The sequence below is a fragment of the Carcharodon carcharias genome, chromosome 7 (assembly GCF_017639515.1).
Source record: "Carcharodon carcharias isolate sCarCar2 chromosome 7, sCarCar2.pri, whole genome shotgun sequence".
NCBI classification, from domain to species: Eukaryota; Metazoa; Chordata; class Chondrichthyes; order Lamniformes; family Lamnidae; genus Carcharodon; species Carcharodon carcharias.
In genome coordinates this window covers 164,666,460-164,684,065 of record NC_054473.1, presented here as the reverse complement: position 1 = coordinate 164,684,065, position 17,606 = coordinate 164,666,460, and positions in this window count along the sequence as shown.

Genomic DNA, 17,606 nt, shown 5'->3' with positions numbered 1-17,606 from the left:
CCAACAACATCCCCCCACCCCGGCCTGGTTCATTAATCTGTGCAAGTCAAAGTCCTATGATAGGAATATCGGAACAGCAGTAGGCCATTCAGCCCCTCAAGCCTGCCCTACCATTTAATGAGATCATGGCTGACTTGTATTCCATCTCTAGCTACCTGCTTTGAGTTGCTATCCCTTGTTACTCTTGGTGATCTCAGATTTAAAATTATTAATTGAGCTCGTGATGTACATGGGCTTCTAATGCACTTTTAACAGCCGACAGTAACCAATGTGGATGCTTCACTTAGTACAGCTGGCAGTCAAAAGGAAAAGGCTAAATTAAGTACTGCAATTATTTTTCTGGGACCAAAATGGGAAGGATTGTTCATTCAGGCTTCATAAAAATGCAAGCTGCTGCTTCCACCTGCCAGGCCTACCTTCCTAGCAACTGATGCCTGAGCTTGTGCCAGTCTGGAGCCAGGGATTGGCAATAAGATGCCAGCTTGCTAGGCCCCCGAGAAAATAATGGTTTTTAAAAAGTACCATAAGAAGCTAGTGTTAATTTGGCTAGGCCTGTGAAGTAAAGCTGGCTTCCCATTGGTGGGATTAGCCACACAATAGTTGAAATTGGTCCTAAGTGTCTTTTTTTCTGCACTCAACTGGAATTGTCAATAACTTTCAGAACAAATTCAAACTGAAGGAAAAGGAGACAGGAGTTTTGTACTCTGGACAGCAGAAATAGCTCTATTTTTCCTTTCAGGAGAGATCTGGTTTACCAGGCTTAGATTTACCCAAAATTTATCTTCAAAAATTCAAGACAATCTATTGAACACATAAAGAGTGTCCAGAATGTACACGAACTGATTACAACATGCAGTACTAAAAAGGAACGATTATCTGACAACATGGTACTGTACATGGAGTGCGGAATGTAGGAAGCAGGGAAATGAAACATCTTTCTAAGATAAATACACTCATAACTATTTCATACATAGTTTTTGCAGTGCAGATAAAAGTTTTTAAAAGTTTGTTTTATTATTATTCATTCTCAGGACATGAGTATTGTCCAGCCCTAGTTGCCTTGAGAAGGCAGTGGTAGGCCCTCTTCTTGAACCATTGCTAGTTATTTGATACAACTGTATGGCTTGCTAGGTCACTATAGAGGACATTTAACAGCCAACCACAGGACTGGGACAGATAGGTCAGACCAGGTAATGATGGCAGTTTTCCTTCCCTAAAGAAGGAAATTGAAGGAAGTGAAGCAATTGGGTTTTTCCAACACCTTTATGGTCACTTTTACTGATACTAACATTTTATTTCAATTTTTTTTAAAACTGAATTCAAAGCTGGAATTTGAACCCTCTCTGGATTATTAATCCAATCCTGTGGATCACTATCTTATTAACATAACTATCATACTTTGCATATAGGTAAATCCTGTTAAATCAAAACAAAATAACTGGTCATTGTCATCCCTTAGTTCTCAATCACACTATCCAATACGTTAGTCAAAACTTGGTTAACTGTAATGAAAAAAAAGAGAATCTGATTGAAGAGGCATAAGCCCATTCCTCCAAATCTGTCACCCCCACCCTGAACATGAACCATAGGCAATCCAACTGAAAGCTGCTCACAGCAACCATTAATGAAAACTGTTCCAATTACTCTTAGCTTGTGACCTTGCAGAGGTGCGTTTCACTTATGCAAACCAGATTACTTTCACTGTCCTGATTTGATCCAAATCATAGATTACCCCATTCGCATTCAGATATTGTACCATGCATTATGCATGTTCTGACACATGTGCAACTGGATTCCAACATTTGGAGTAAACCCGACTGGTGTCATTGTTGTAGCATGTGTTGTTGATATTATGTCCAATATTCATGTTTTGATGTAAACTCAGAAAAGTATAATCAGCTCAGATCAGGTCAGTTAGAATTGGAGAGTCATTCCCAAACTTGCACCATGGATAAAGGGGAGCCTGTAGATGTACTACACTTGATTTCCAGAAGGCATTTGATAAGGTGCCACATCAAAAGTTTTTGCGGAAAATAAAAGTTCATAATGTAGAGGGTAACATATTAGCCTGAACAGAAGATTGCCTGGCTGGGAGAAAACAGAGAATGCATAATTGGGTCATTTTCTGATTGGCAGGATGTAACAAGCAGAGTCCTGCAGGGGTCTGTGCTGGGATCTCAATATTTTACAATTTTACAATTTTACAATTTTATCAATGACTTAGATGAGGGGAGTGAAGGCATGGCAGCTAAATTTGTAGGTGACTCAAAGTAGTAAGTATGCTGTGAAGAGGACATAAGGAGGTTGCAGACAGATATAAATAGGTTTAGTGAGTGGGTAAAAATCTGGCAGATGGAGTACAATGTGGGAAAATGTGAAGTTGTTCGCTTTGGCAGGAAGAATAAAAAAACAGTATTATTTAAATGGAGAATGACTGCAGAATTCTGAGGTGCAGAGGGATCTAGGTATCCTCATGCATGGGTCGCAAAAAGTTAGTGTGCAGGTACAAGTAATTAAGAAGGCTAATGGGATGCACTCCTTCATTATGAGAGGAATTGAACATAAAAGTAAAGATGTTATGCTTCAGTTATACAGGGCATTGGTGAGACCACATCTCAAATATTGTGTGCAGTTTTGGTCTCCTTATTTAACAAAGGAAGTTAATGCATGAGAGGCAGTTCAGAGGAGGATTACTAGATTGACAACTGGAACGAGAGGGTTGTCTTATGAGGAAAGGTTAGACAGACTGGGCTTGTTTCCACTGGAGTTTAGAAGAGTGAGGGAGGACTTGATTGAAGTATGTAAGATCCTGAATGGTCTTGACAAGGTGGATGCAAAAATGATGTTTCCTCTTGATGGTGATTGCAAAACTAGGGGGCACTGTTTTAAAATTAGGGGGAGCCTTTTAGGACAGAGATGTGACTGAGGGTTGCGCAACTTTGGAACACTCTGCCTCAGAAGGTGGGGTCATTGAATATCTTTAAGATAAAGGTAGATGGATTCTTATTAGGCTAGGGAATCAAAGGTTATGGGGGTAGGTGAGAATGTGGCACTGATAATACAATCAGATCAGCCATGATCTTTTGGATGGTGGAGAAGGCTCGACGGGCCGAATGGTCTACTTCAGCTCCTTTTTCATACATTCGTAATGATTTCTCTTGGTTCTCTCCACAGATTCCCTTGGTGGGGGATTCATTAGGTACATTTATACCTGAAATAATGCAGAGACCAAACCACAAAATGCTCTAAACGTCTCTCTTGTACACACTATTATTTCAAAATGATTTGAAAGGAATATTTAAGTTTACCAGATGTGGTGTTATGAGCAGTGGTTATGACTGACGGTCATGAGTCTTTGGTGCTGTTGATGAAATACTTTAAGCGCCAGTCATATCTTATGTTAGCCAAGCGTTCCATTCTTCCCTCATGACTCTCTTTCTCTGTTTTAGTCTTCCTCTCTTCAGTGGCACTCTATATTCCTCTTATATGGAGCTTTCCAGAAGAACCAATTAAGGTGTAATGAGCTTGCAATAAGATTAACCACACTGCCAATGGGATCAGGCCATTCCTGTACAATGGTTAAGAATGAACAAATAGAGGAAACAATTTAAATCTGTTAAAAATTGCAGCACTGTCTGACGTCTGGGAAGAACAGATTAGCAGTGAAAAATGTCTGGGGAAAATATCACTTATTATGGAGTCAGTACAGTCAGATTTACAGTGCTTGAAAGCGACTGGGTCTTCCCTATTCAAGGGTATATTTTCAAAAACTTACCCTTTCTCAATGTGTTCAACAACAACTACTTGCATTTATATACCACCTTTAACACAGTAAAACGTCCCAAATTTTTCAAACAAAATACACAACATTAGGTTCCACACATATGCTGACAACCTGAATCTTTTGATAGATTTTGATTCAGGTACAGAATCACCCGGCCCATTGAGTCTGCACCAGCTATTTTGAAGAGTAATCCAGTTAATCCCACTCCACCCGTCTTTCCCCATACCCCTTTGGGTGAGTTCTACTTCCCCAATTCTATTTTTCTCACCGTCATGCTGCTTGTCCAGCATCCTGTACTGGAGGAGCCAAGTGGCATTATGTAGATGAGAAATAGCAAGAGTCTAAGATAGATTTGTGGAGGACACCAGAATTGGTGCAGGATCAGGAAAAGGGGAACCTTCATAGAAGTTTGGCCTGTAGCCCTATGAAAAGAAACAGCAGTGCAAGACAGAGCTGATAAGATGGTTGCAATCTTAGTGACAAAAGAAGTCCATGAGCTCTTTGCATTTGTTGTTGGAGTGAGAATCAGGAGGCAGGGAGAGGGATTTAAGAAAGTAGTGTGCAGTGGCAAAGATAAGCTGGGGGTTATCTTTGCATTTCAGGGTGATTCCTGGGATAGTGAGTTGTTTTAGCAAAGGAAACAGGACCTGATAGTGCTTTATATGGCCCAGCCAGATCTGGTTTTCAATGAGTAAATTAGTTGTCTGCCATGAATTTTCAAGTCTGCATACCTTGGACATATAGGGGTGCAGCTAAGGGCGGTACCTGGGGAAAGACCAAGATGAGGGAGAATGGAGACAAGAGCATCAAAAGTGGAGGCTAGAGTGTGATTAACCAAATGGGAAGCTACAAAAATGTCACGGTGAATGAAGAACCAAAGGTTAGATTGTCGAAAGTGCCATTTAAAAGTATCCTCTATACATTCCAATCTATCCTTTGAGAAGTGGCAGTGCTGGCTGACATTCTGGTGAGGACACACCATTGCCATGTGTTGGAAATCTCTCTGATGAGATAAAAGTTCAGAAATTTCAGCATTGACAATAAAAACAAAACAATACAACGAACATGCTTATTGAGATATGGACACTACAATGCCATCTGAATGCTTTAAGCATTCATGTATCCATATTAGTGTTTGATTTCGAAGCTAAAACCCTGTTTATTTGGCAGGAGAAAACTTGATGCCAAGGGGTCATTTTCAGAGAGCCAGTGGACCTAGTTGCACTAATGAGGCCTGAACCATTTTTCAAACCCAGGCATCACCTGCCTATGCTGGCAAGCTGCAACAACTGAACCAGCATTCACAGGGATTTGACTGGATGGTGGGGCAGTGGGAAATCTGGGTGCTCCTATAATGAGACAGAGAGGCAGTTGCGGGGGTGGAGTGTGCATGGGACTATAGCGGGACGAGAAGTTTGATGGGGCCAGGAGCAGAAATAACGCTCCTCCTGGCTTCACAAAAATCTTATGAAAAATGAAGAAGCACTTGTCTCAGGAGCGACCTCTAGCAGATATGTCACTTGGATATGTCACTTGGTGTTCAATACCATATACTCCACCCATTAGTACACAAAAACGACACTGAGACCCAAAAGTGGCATAGGAACTCAATAAGGGCCCTTGGCGGAGCCCCGGTCGCCCGTTCGAAAGTTTGTTCAAAAAACAAGTCAGCTGAGACTCGGGACGGAACTTTAAAAAATAATCATCTGCTGATGACTGTATGAACAGAGCAGTTGATGGACAAAAATTGCCCTCCAATAGCAAACATACTGCTGCCTTTGTTCTTAGCTCTCAAGTAAAGGCTACAGATAAAATATCCACAGTTGACATGAGAAAACCCTTCCTTCCATGACCTGCATTTGAAGTCACTGTGCTACAATTTGATTCAGCCTCTGGCTGTGTAAACCTTCCTGCTCACAGATTAAATCTAAGGCCCAGAACCCACAGCCAAGTGATTGAGAGGTCATGAGAAAAAGATAATATATCACTAGATTTACGTAACACTAAGCCTAGACACAAACAAAACGCATGCAAATTAAAAGAAAGGAAGGTAAGAAAGCTAACATTGTGCAGCACACAAGTGCAATTACACCATTATATCAAACACATTGGCCAGGATTTTTCCGTCAGCGAGCAGGGGGCAGGGCCCGCTTGCCGATGCATAAAATGACGTGCAGTGATGTCAGGTGGAACTCCCAATGTCACCCTACCCCATTTAAATTTTGAGGTAAGCAGGGGCTCAACAGAATCAGCTGTGCGCCCGCTGCCCTGTCAATGGCCAATTGAGGCCATTGACAGTCACTTAAGTAATTAATGGACCTGCCCGTCCAACCTTAAGGCTGGCAGGCTTCAGGGAAAGCATGTAACCTCATCCACGGGCAGGATGAGGTTTCATGTAGGTTTTAAAACATTTAATTAAAGTGTTTTTAAAAGTTATGGACGTGTCCCAACTCATGTGACATTGTCACATGAGGGGACATGTCAGGGAATATTTTTTTCTATTTTTAATATTTTTAACAGTGGAGCTGATCCCCCTGAGACAGCACTTAGTCTCAGGGAGATGAGTGTGCTCTTTCATGCATATGCGTGAAAGAGCGCACTCTCAGGTTTAGGGATTCCCCCGCCCACACAAGGAGCGCATAGTGCTTCAGTGTGGATGTCACACTGGGTGGGCCTTAATTGGCCGCCAACCACGATCGACCCCTGACCGCGATTTCACACTGGCTGGCCAATTAATGGGATGGGAAGAGGGCAAGTGCTGAAGTCAGCGCAGGTGCGGGGAATGCGGAAGGAACGCTCCCTGAAGGCAGAGAGCTCCCTCAGGAAGCTGATGAATTTAAAATCAATAAAAACAGATTTTAAGACCTGGAAAAAATGTCCACACATCAGAATGAGCCAGTTCTGTGCATAGGTTTATAACTTATTTAATTTAATTACAGAAACCTCATCCCATCCTTGGTTGAGGTTTCCTGAAAAATGTAAAGGCCGCCTAGCTAATTCACCCACCTGCCAATCATAAGGTCGGACAGGCAGTGAAAAACCCCTGTTAATTGATACTTTAATGGCCTTAATCAGCCACTTTAATGGCCTTAATCAGCCTCTTAATTGTCAGCGGGCACGCTGCCAACTCTTTCACGCACCCACCAACCGAAATACCGAGTGCATGATGACATTGGGACCCTTGCCCGACGTAATCGTGCATTATTTTACGCTCAAGAGTGTCGGGCGCGCACCCACAAGCCGAGCAGAAAATTCTGCCCATTGCCTTTTTTCTTTCATCTTTCCTCAATAAAAGCTAAGATTGTAATTGGCAGGGTATGCACCAAGCTAGATTCCATGCTTCTGGTGTTGAAACATGCTGTGGCAATCAGCATTGTGTTGTGAACCATTCCTTCCTAGGATGTACCAGGAACTGACCTGGTAAAAAAAGACTTAAGACTTCACCAGTTAGAAGACCATCAGAGCAATCAACTACGTTTTAGAGGAGGCAGTGGCATCGTCATATTGCCACTGGACTAATAATCCAGAGACCCAGGGTAATGCTCAGGGGACCAGAGTTCGAATCCCACCGTGGCAGATGATGAAATTTGAAGTCAATCAATAAATATCTGGAATTAAAAATCTAATGATGACCATGAAACAATTGGAGATTGTTGTTTTTTTAAAAAAAAACATCTGGTTCACTAATATCCTTTAGGGAAGGAAATCTGCTGGCCTTTCCTGGTCTGGCCTACCTGTGACTCCAGATCCACAGCAATGTGGTTGACTCTCAAATGCCCGGTGAAACGGCCTAGCAAGCAGTTCAGTTGTACAAAACCACTAGAAAGTCAATAAGGATTGAAACTGAACGTACCACCTGGCATTGACCTAGGCACTGGGAAATGCCAATGGTAAACTCAGCCCTGCAAAGTCCTCCTTACTAACATCTAGGTGCCTGTGCCAAAATTGGGAGAGCTGTCTCACAGATTAATCAAGCAACAGCCTGACATAGTCATATATACAGAATCTTACCTTACAGATAATGTCACAGAGACCACCATCACCATCACCATCTCTGGGTATGTCCTGTCCCACCGGCAGCACAGACCCAGCAGAGGTGGCTGCACAGTAGTATTGAGTCAGGTGGGAGTTGCCTTGGGAGTCCTCAACATCGACTCCAGACCCCATGAGGTCTCATGGCATCAGGTCAAACAACATGGGGACGGAAAACTGCTAATTACCACATAATGCAGTATCCCTGCAGCCTCACACCGCCACCACCCCCGCTCCCCTCCACCCATCCCCTCGCCCACTGCAACCCACCCCCCATCACCTCAGCTGATAAATCAGTTCTTCTCTATGCTGAATACCACTTGGAGAAAGCGATGAGGGTGGCAAAGGCACAGAGTGTACTCTGGGTGGGGGACTTCAATGTCTGTTAGGAAGAGTGGTTCAGTAGCATCTCTACTGACTGAGTTGGCCGAGTCCTTAAGGACATAACTGTTGGACTGGGTCTGTGGCAGGTGGTGAGGGAACCAACAAGAGAGAAAAACATACTTGACCTCATATTCACCAACCAACCTGCTGCGGGTGCATCTATCCATAACAGTATCAGTAGGATTGACCACTGCACAGTCATTGTGAAGACAAAGTCCCGACTTCACACTGAGGATACCCTCCATTGTGTTGTGTGGTACTCCCACCGTGTAAATGAGATAGATTTCAAACAGATCTAGCAACTCAAGACTGGGCATCCATGAGGTGCTTTGAACCATCAGCAGCAGCAGAATTGCACTCAAACACAATTTATTAGCTCACGGCCTTACATATCCCCAACTTTACCATTACCACTGAGCCAGGGAATCAACCATGGTTCGGTAACAAATGCAGGAAGGCATGCCAGGAGCTGCACCAGGCACATCTAAAAATGAGGTGTTAACCTGGTGAAGCTATAACACAGGACTGCTTGCATGCCAAACAGCATAAGCAGCAAGTGATAGGAAGAGCTAAATGATTCTACAACAATAGATCAGATCTAAGTTCTTCAGTCCTACCATATCCAGTCATGAATGGTGGTGGACAATTAAACAACTCACTGGAGGAGGAGTCTCCACATATATCCCCATCCTTAATGATGGGGAGCTCAGCACATCCGTGCAAAAGATAAGGCTGAAGCATTTGCAACAATCTTCAGCCAGAAATGCCGAGTGGATGATCCATCTCGGCCTCCTCCAGAGGTCCCCAGCATCATAGATGCCAGTCTTCAGCTAATTCAATTCACTCCATATGATATCAAGAAATGGCAGAAGGCACTGGATATGTCAAAGTCTATGGGACCTGACAATATTCCAGCAATAATGCTGAAGAATTGTGTTCCAAAACTTGCCATGTCCCTAGCTAAACTGTGCTAGTACAGCTACAACTTTGAACTGCTCCAGTATTGGAGGAGTTGCACTGATCATTGTGCAATTATCAGTGAACATTCCCACTTCTGACCTTATGATGGAAGGAAGGTCATTGATGAAGCAGCTGAAGATAGTTAGGATTAGGACAACCTGGACAATATCTGGGCTTGGGCTGACAAATAGCAAGTAAAATTTGGGCCACATAAGTGCCAGGCAATGACCATCATCAACAAGACAGAATCTAACTGTCATCGCTTGACATTCCAGCATTACCATCGCTGATTCCCCCATATCAGCATCCTGGGGGGTTATCATTGACCAGAAACTGAACTGGACTAGCCACATAAATACTGTGGCTACAAGAACAGGTCAGAGGCTAGGAATCCTACGGCGAGTAACTCACTTCTTGACTCCCTAAAGCCTGCCTACAATCTACAAGGCATGAGTCAGGTGTGTGAGGGAATTCTCCCCACTTGCCTGGATGAGTGCAGATCCAATAACATTCAAGAAGCTTCACACCATCCAGGACAAAGCAGCCCACTTGAATGGCACCACATCCACAAACATTCACTCCCTCCACCACAGTGGCAGCAGTGTGTACCATCTACAACTCCCACAACAAACAGTGGCAACAGTGTGTACCATCTACAACTCCCACAACAAACAGTGGCAGCAATGTGTACCATCTACAAGATGCAGTGCAGGAACTCACCAAGGCTCCTCAGACAGCACCTTCCAAACCCATGACCACTACCATCTAGAAGGACAAGGGCAGCAGGTTCATGGGAACACCACCACCTGGAAGTTCCCCTCCAAGTCACTTACCATCCTGACTTGGAAATATATTGCTGTTCCTTCACTGTCACTGGGCCAAAATCCAATAACTCACTCCCTAACAGCTCTGTGGGTGTACCTACACCACATGGATTGCAGCAGTTCAAGAAGGCAGCTCAGCACCACCTTCTCAAGGGCAATTAGGAATCGGCAATAAATGTTGGCCCAGCCAGTGATGCCCACATCCCATGAATGAATAAAAAGAAAATTAGAGGCGTTTGGGTCTGACCTTAACATAACTGTACCATTTACAATGATGTGATGCAGGGCTCAAGTCACTGTTTCAGCATTCCAAAAGAGAGTAATGAATCCCTATGTTTATCCATAAATTTGAAGGACATTCTCTTCTATAATGTACAAATGTAGATATAATTTTGAAAACCTTTCAGGTAATTTTTAACGTGCTTGTCCCATTGGCAAAATAATCTTTTGGCTGGACCATCTACAACATAGTCTTATTCACAATGTTCCGTGAGAGCAATAGTCACTGTACAACAAATGCAGGTTAGAAACAGCAGCATGAAGTTTTTTTCACATTTTGAAATACAAATGCACTGAATTTAAACAGAAGTAGAATCCTGGTGGGCGGAGCATGAGGTGACCTCCAAATTCTCCTCACTGAACCCTATTTTTGGCAATGTGAGCACCCAGACAATATTAACTATATCATTGAGAGGAGTTTTGAGAAGCAGGAAGCCACCAGTTGGCACCAAAGGGAGCATCAGCAGCCTCAGGCTAAATCATGCAAGGAGATTTGGTAGACCCTAGTGGGAGGGAAGGGGGGAACCCCGGGACAGCAGGTGCTGAAACTTCATTTCCTTGTGGGGCTGAGCTGATGCTCCTGGCCTCAATAAGGGGAAAATAATCTCACTTGCTTTGACCGCTCCAGTCGCAGATCCTCTTCCTGTCATCATCAGTTGATGGATAGACCACAACAGCACCGGGCAGAGTTGGAGTTGAGGCCCAGTGTCATCATCGGACACAAATTTATCTATTTAAAAAAATGACCCCAGTTGCTTCAGGCAGGGATCTGTTCACAAAACAGTAGGTTAAACTTGAAGAAAGTGGAACCTGTGAAAGATGTTGGTGGGCAAGTGACCTTGGCTGATTTTCACTGCTCACCAAGCTAGTTTCCAGTAAGTGAGTACAGTTAAAATTGCCCCTAAAGTTTTAAAGAATGCAAATAACTTTCTCTGGTAATGTTGATAGTGAATTAAAAGGTATTTCTCTCTAATGAAAGGCATTATCTTTTTCCCAACCTCATTTTGGGACTAGAGCAGAGATGATGGACAGCATTGTTGGTGAAATAAATATGTAGCAATGAAGACAAATAATTTGCTTATCCCTGTTATTATTTGGGCAACTCTTAGCCCCCAGTCAGTAGTACCAGTTAACGGTTTAGCTGCTCTCCACAAGATAAGGATGTCACTGCAGCTAATTTGGAGTGCTTTTTTTAGATATTCAGCAGGCAGCTTGCCCAGTTTCCAAATTAGTTTTCATGTGATATGACATGTAGTCTCACTTAATAAGATTGACATGGTGTCTGTGTTCGGAGATGCATTATTTAAAGTGTAGAGAAATCAGAGATCTGTACCACTAATTACTTCTAAAAGTATATTAATCACATGACACTTTAATATGCAATCAATACATTAATTTGTCATTGACCTTGAAAAACCTCTTGACTTTAACCCGCGATATACAGGAAGATTGGCAACATAATTTGTACTGAATAAAGGCTGTAAAGAATTATGAAAAGAGGTAACATTATATCCTGGTGATGTTACACCTATGGAGTTGCAGGTTTCAATGTAGTGGGAAAATGTATACACTTTACTCAACATGCTCAGTTAGTTTTTTGCCTGATTGCTTGAGGGAGGTTCCTGGTCTTGTTAATTTGAGAAAACTAATGCAAGTCCTGCTGATCCACAACTGGTTCTATCCTTCATTCAGTGAGCCTTTATGGTCTTGTAAGAGTAATGTTGTTCTGCAAGTTTTACAGATAGTTGCAAAACCATCTAGTGTGGAAATCATATCTGACTGCTGAGATTTTGCTGAATATTGACAATGGAGATGACAATATGGACCTGTAGATTGTGCTGTGCAAGTGTTATTCACTAAACTTTAACGATTGGCAAAGGGACACTTTGCGGAGAATCGAATTAAAGGAACTTCAACCTTCTTTTATTGACCCACAAACAGTATAAGTACCACAGTGCATTGCTATTGATTTCCTTTCGCACAGCATGGCTGTTCTTTCCTTAATGCCCATATGACAGCAAGTAGTGAGATGTCATTCCCCCTCCCCCACCTGACACAGAGTTCTATTTTGGGCTATTTTCCAAGACCAGAAAGATACCTGTCCTAAGGAGGAAATTAGGATCAATAAAAGCAATAAGTTAGATCTTTACACACAAGCTCCTGAGCTCAACACTGCCAGAGGTGATGCTTTACATGTCCCTAAAACACTTCCCCTGGGAGCTTGTGCCTATCTGCCATGTTATGCCACTTTTTTCTTTCTGATCTCATTCAACTATATGGTGGACCTCTTTGCTTCAATCAGATCTTTGACTTTGCGTTGGATCTACCATCAGTTTATAGAACTGTCCGTCCTGGTTAGTTCTGAGGAAGGCATAGCCAAAGGGTTTGTCATGGTAGCAGGTGAGCTCTTGAGTTTATGTTTCTAGTTTTAAAGCAGTTTCTTACTGTTGCAAGCTCATCCAGTGAGTAGTTGAACTGTAAAGACAGAGATGGTCCCAGGCTTGATTCTCATTCTGTGTGGGAAACCTGATCTCAATTGCAGAAGCGGTAGAAGAACAACAGTTTACTTCCATGGCCTAGCGAGGAAAGGCAGGGCTCCTGTTACTCATTGCCATGGAATGAGCTCTTCTCAAAGTGCGCAAGCCACGAATGACAAGCAGTGACAAGATTGGGCTGAGATGTGATGCCCCTACAGATGAGTAACTCAAACGTTCACAGCTAAGATTCACACATGAATAACCACTTACATGAGAAACCAGGTCATCAGTGCCCATGAAACCATAGCACAGGGAAGGAGTCAGGCCTTCAAGACAAAATAAAAACTGGTTGAGAAAATTGGCTATAAAAGGAGAGAGGGGTGGCGGGGGGGATGGGGTGGTTCAAAAAGAGAACTGTTTGAATGATTTGTTAGCTTTGTGTGTAGGGCTCAGTCTTTTGGTAAAATATATTGCATGCTATGCTATAGATTTGGTGCAGAGAAATCTACAGTATTATGATGATTATATCGAGTCACCAATCATACTCCTGCCATGATGTAGCTGGAGTAAATACTTAAATAAAAATCCACGGACGGCACTGCAGATGTTTGTGCTGCTGCAATTAATGCATCCAATGCAACTCGGACATATTCCAACAGCAAAAATTCCGACATTTGAATCAAATTTTTGGAGCAGTTTAATTCTGGTTGTTATTCAGCAGAGCTCGCTCAATGCAAATGATGTTTGCTGGTAACGAAAATCTTCAGATGTTTGACAGGTTTCAACATTTACAGCTTGGGAAACGTTCATGTCAAAGACATGTTTGTAAAATTGAAAATGAGAACTTTAGAACAAGATTGATGTTCTGCCATTTCTCATCAATAGGGCACTTAACGCATGCTTTGACCATTTAATGGTACTGAAAAGGGACAGCATCTGCTGCACATGGGCTATGGCTTTAACAGTATTAATACTAGAGATATCTGTTAAAATAATTTCCTGCCGTATTCTCATTAATTGGCATATTAGTAAGTCATATTAAAGGACATCCTAATTGTCTGATTTGTTTTATTTTGGGAACAAAAGGCATAAAAGGGTTTCTTTTTATCTGTGTGTTGTGCAAGATTCTGTCTCTCTGCATTATGAGAGTGAGCCTTTGAACGGGAGTGTTTTTTTAAAAATTATCATTGGCTAGTCTAAAAAGGAAACACTATTTCTGCAGTCAGAAGATTTATCTTGCCTGCTATGTGTATTCATCTTACATGCTTTTTGCTCTGATTGAACATATCGACAACCTCAGAAAGAGAGTCTAACAATAGAAAAAATGGAAGCAAATCTGTGGTTTGAAGAACTGTTGCAACCATGATTAAATGTGAGCTATTCACAATGGAGGGTTCTGATTGGTGGAGGGCTGTGGTAAACCCCTGATAAACAGCTATCCTTCGCACCTGCAGAGCTTTTGAACAAAGCTCAATGTGCATTTTGATTGCAATAATGGATGAGAAGGTTGTGCCTTGACTGTGGGATTTTGCCACCTTTTCAAGAACTCAGAGCTGCCTCATAACACTGGTGTGCTTAAGTTCACAATTTCCATGCCTTCTTACTCATTACTACCCTAATGCTTCAACACCCTAGTTTTTGTTTATTTGCTAAACTTATTTCTGCAGCATGGCGAATCATATAGCTCTCAGCACATAAGCCATCAATTGCAAATATAGTACAGTGACAATAACTGCAGAGCTTCCTGATTTAGCTCCATTATCTCACTTTCAGCAGGACCCTGTGGTGAGGTTAAACAACTGCTTAAATTTCCAGCAAAATTTATAATGTGACCGAGAGTCTAGATACCTAAAATCTGCTATCTGGCTGTCATACATCTCATTTAGATATTCCTATTTTTCTTTCAATTAATGACTATGCATTCAATTATTTCGCAAATTTTCTGCCATTGTTTCTCTTAAAATGGTCATTAAGGTAGTGCAGCATCACTGCGTAAGTACTGCGCAAGCGGCAATTTCTGATCTTGGCTGTGGTGTGAAGCAGGTATGCAGAGCTGAGGAAAGGCAATTTTTCATGGCGAGGTGGGGTATCTTGTGCAATAGCGTGAAGCAGCAATTGTGAATCAGCCACCTGTTTTACATACCACCCAACTTTGTTTCAATTGAAGTGATTGTGGCCCCTTTTGCACAATCACCTAAGAAAGATTTATACCCCATTGGATTAGAGAGTAAGACACTCTGAGTTAGGCTCTTGTGTGCCTCCTGGTTGTTGAATTTAGGATAGTAATGGCCGAGGATTGTGAGTATACCCCCTGTCGACCTCCAGCCCGAAAGGATACATGCTGAAGGAGGGGTTTCAGTAGGGGAGAGAAAATAGAAAGTAGTTTAACATGGGGAAGAAAGGTAGGCTTTTCCATTAAACAGTAAATATTGCCCAAGTACTTTAGGAAGATTCTATCCATGTAGTTTCAGGAAAGAATGGTTTACACAGTCTAGTTTTGACAAGAACTAATTAGCTTAAACTAATTTTGGACAAAGATGAAGCCTCTTAACAGTTATTAGTCATTTGATGTTTTTTTAGACAATGTTGGTCAACATTATTATTGGGAGTACATAGCATTTCAAAGCAATCAAGTACGAGCCTAAATGGTGCTTCTCCCCATAAAGCTGTAGTTAAGTGCACTTGGAAGTGTGATATTGAGCCATAAGGATTAGTTCAGTCCAAGGTTCAGTCCCTGATCAATTTTGACTAAGGAGTGGTGGGGAATCAGCCTGGCTTCTCACCACTGAATCCAATGACTCCTGTTGAAAATACAAATATGCAAACTTTACAGGCGATCAAATGTATCTTTGGAGGTAGTACAAAACAGGTGATAGAGAACTGGCTGCCCACTTTATACCTTGCTCAATTTAATGGAAAAGAATGAACCATCATTGGTTTTACACCACTGGCTGCATTACATCTCTGGGCAATTGAAGTTATTCTGTCACTTCAAGCTGAGTTGTCTGCAGACGTTGCTATCCAAGCTCACCTCTTGTAGGATACCAGAGATTCCAACCATCCTATGGAACCATGTTCGACACTGTAGCGTGGGACCCTTGGAGAATGCGACTGGAGAATTGATAACGGGGAACAGGGAAATGGCAGATAATTTAAACCAACATTTTACATCAGTCTTCACAGTGGAGGGCATTAGAAACATCCCAAAGATATCAGATAAGCAAGGAGCTAATGGGAGGAAAGACCTTGTAACAGTCTCTATCACGAGGGACAAAGTATTTGCCAAACTGACGGGAATAAAGGCAGACAAGTCCCCAGGACCTGATAGCCTGCACCCAAGGGTTTTAAAGGAAGTGGCTGCAGAGATAGTGGAGGCATTGGTCGAAATATTCTAAAACTCACTGGATACTGGGAGGGTCCCAGCGGATTGGAAAACTGCTAATGTGACACCCCTGTTCAAGAAGGGATGGAGATAAAAAGCAGGAAGCTATAGGCCAGTCAGCCTAACACCTGTCATTGGGAAAATGCTAGAGTCCATTATTAAGGAAGAAATAGCAGAACATTTAGAAAAGCTTATACAGAGTCAACATGGTTTTGTAAAATGGAAATCATTCATGTTTGACAAATTTGCTAGAGTTCTTTGAGGATATAACAAGCAGAGTTGATAAAGGGGAACCAATAGATGTAGTGTATTTGGATTTCCAGAAGGCATTTGATAAGGTGCCACAAAAAGGTTATTGCACAATATAGGTGCTCACGGTATGGGGGGTAATGAATTAGCATGGATTGAGGTAAAAGCAAAATACTGCAGATGCTGGAAATCTGAAACAAAAGCAAAAATTGCTGGAAAAACTCAGCAGGTCTGACAGCATCTGTGGAGAGAAAGACAGAGTTAACATTTTGAGTCATTATGACTCTTCTTCAGAGCATGGACTGAGGATTGGTTAACACACAGAAGACAGAGAACCGGGATTAATGGGTCTTTTTCAGGTTAGAAAGGCATAACTAGTAGACTGCCACAGTATCAGTCCTGGGGCCTCAATTATTTACTCTCTATATTAATGACTTGGAGGAGGGGCAAGTGTTTATTGTATCCAAATTTGCTGACAATACAAAAATAGGTGGGAGGTCATATTGTGATGAGGCCATAAGGAATCTGCAAGGGATATAGACAGATTAAGTGAGTGGGCAAAAACTTGGCAGATGGAGTTTAATGTAGGAAAGTGAGGTCATACACTTTGGTAGAAAGAATCAAAAGGCAGACTATTATTTAAATGGAGAGAGACTCCAAAAAAGTGCAGCAGAGAGGGATCTGGGTGTTCTTGTGCATGAAACACAAAAAGTTAACATGCAAGCATAGCAACTAATTAAGAAGGCAAATGGAATTTTGGCCTGTATTGCTAGGAGGTTGGAGTTTAAAAACAGGGAAGTCTTGTTACAACTGTACAGGGTGTTGCTAAGGCATAACCTGGAGCACTGTGCACAGTTTTGGTCCCCAGTATTTAAGAAAGGATATACTGGCATTGGAGGCAGTTCAAAAAAGATTCACTAGGCTGATTCCTGAGATGAAGGGGCTGACTTATCAAGAATAGTTAATCAGTTTAGGTCTTTATTCATTAGAGTTTAGAAAAATGAGGGGTGATCTCATTGAAATGTACAAGATTCTGGAGGGTGCTTGACAGGGTAGATGTTGAGAAGATGTTTCCACTAGCGGGAGAATCTCAAACTAGGGGACATAGTTACAGAATAAGGGGGTACTCATTTAAAACTGAGATGAGAAGGAATTTCTTCTCTCAGAGGGTAGTGAATGTTCGGAATTCTCCACCCCAAAGAGTTGTGGAGGCTCGATCACTGAAAATATTTAAA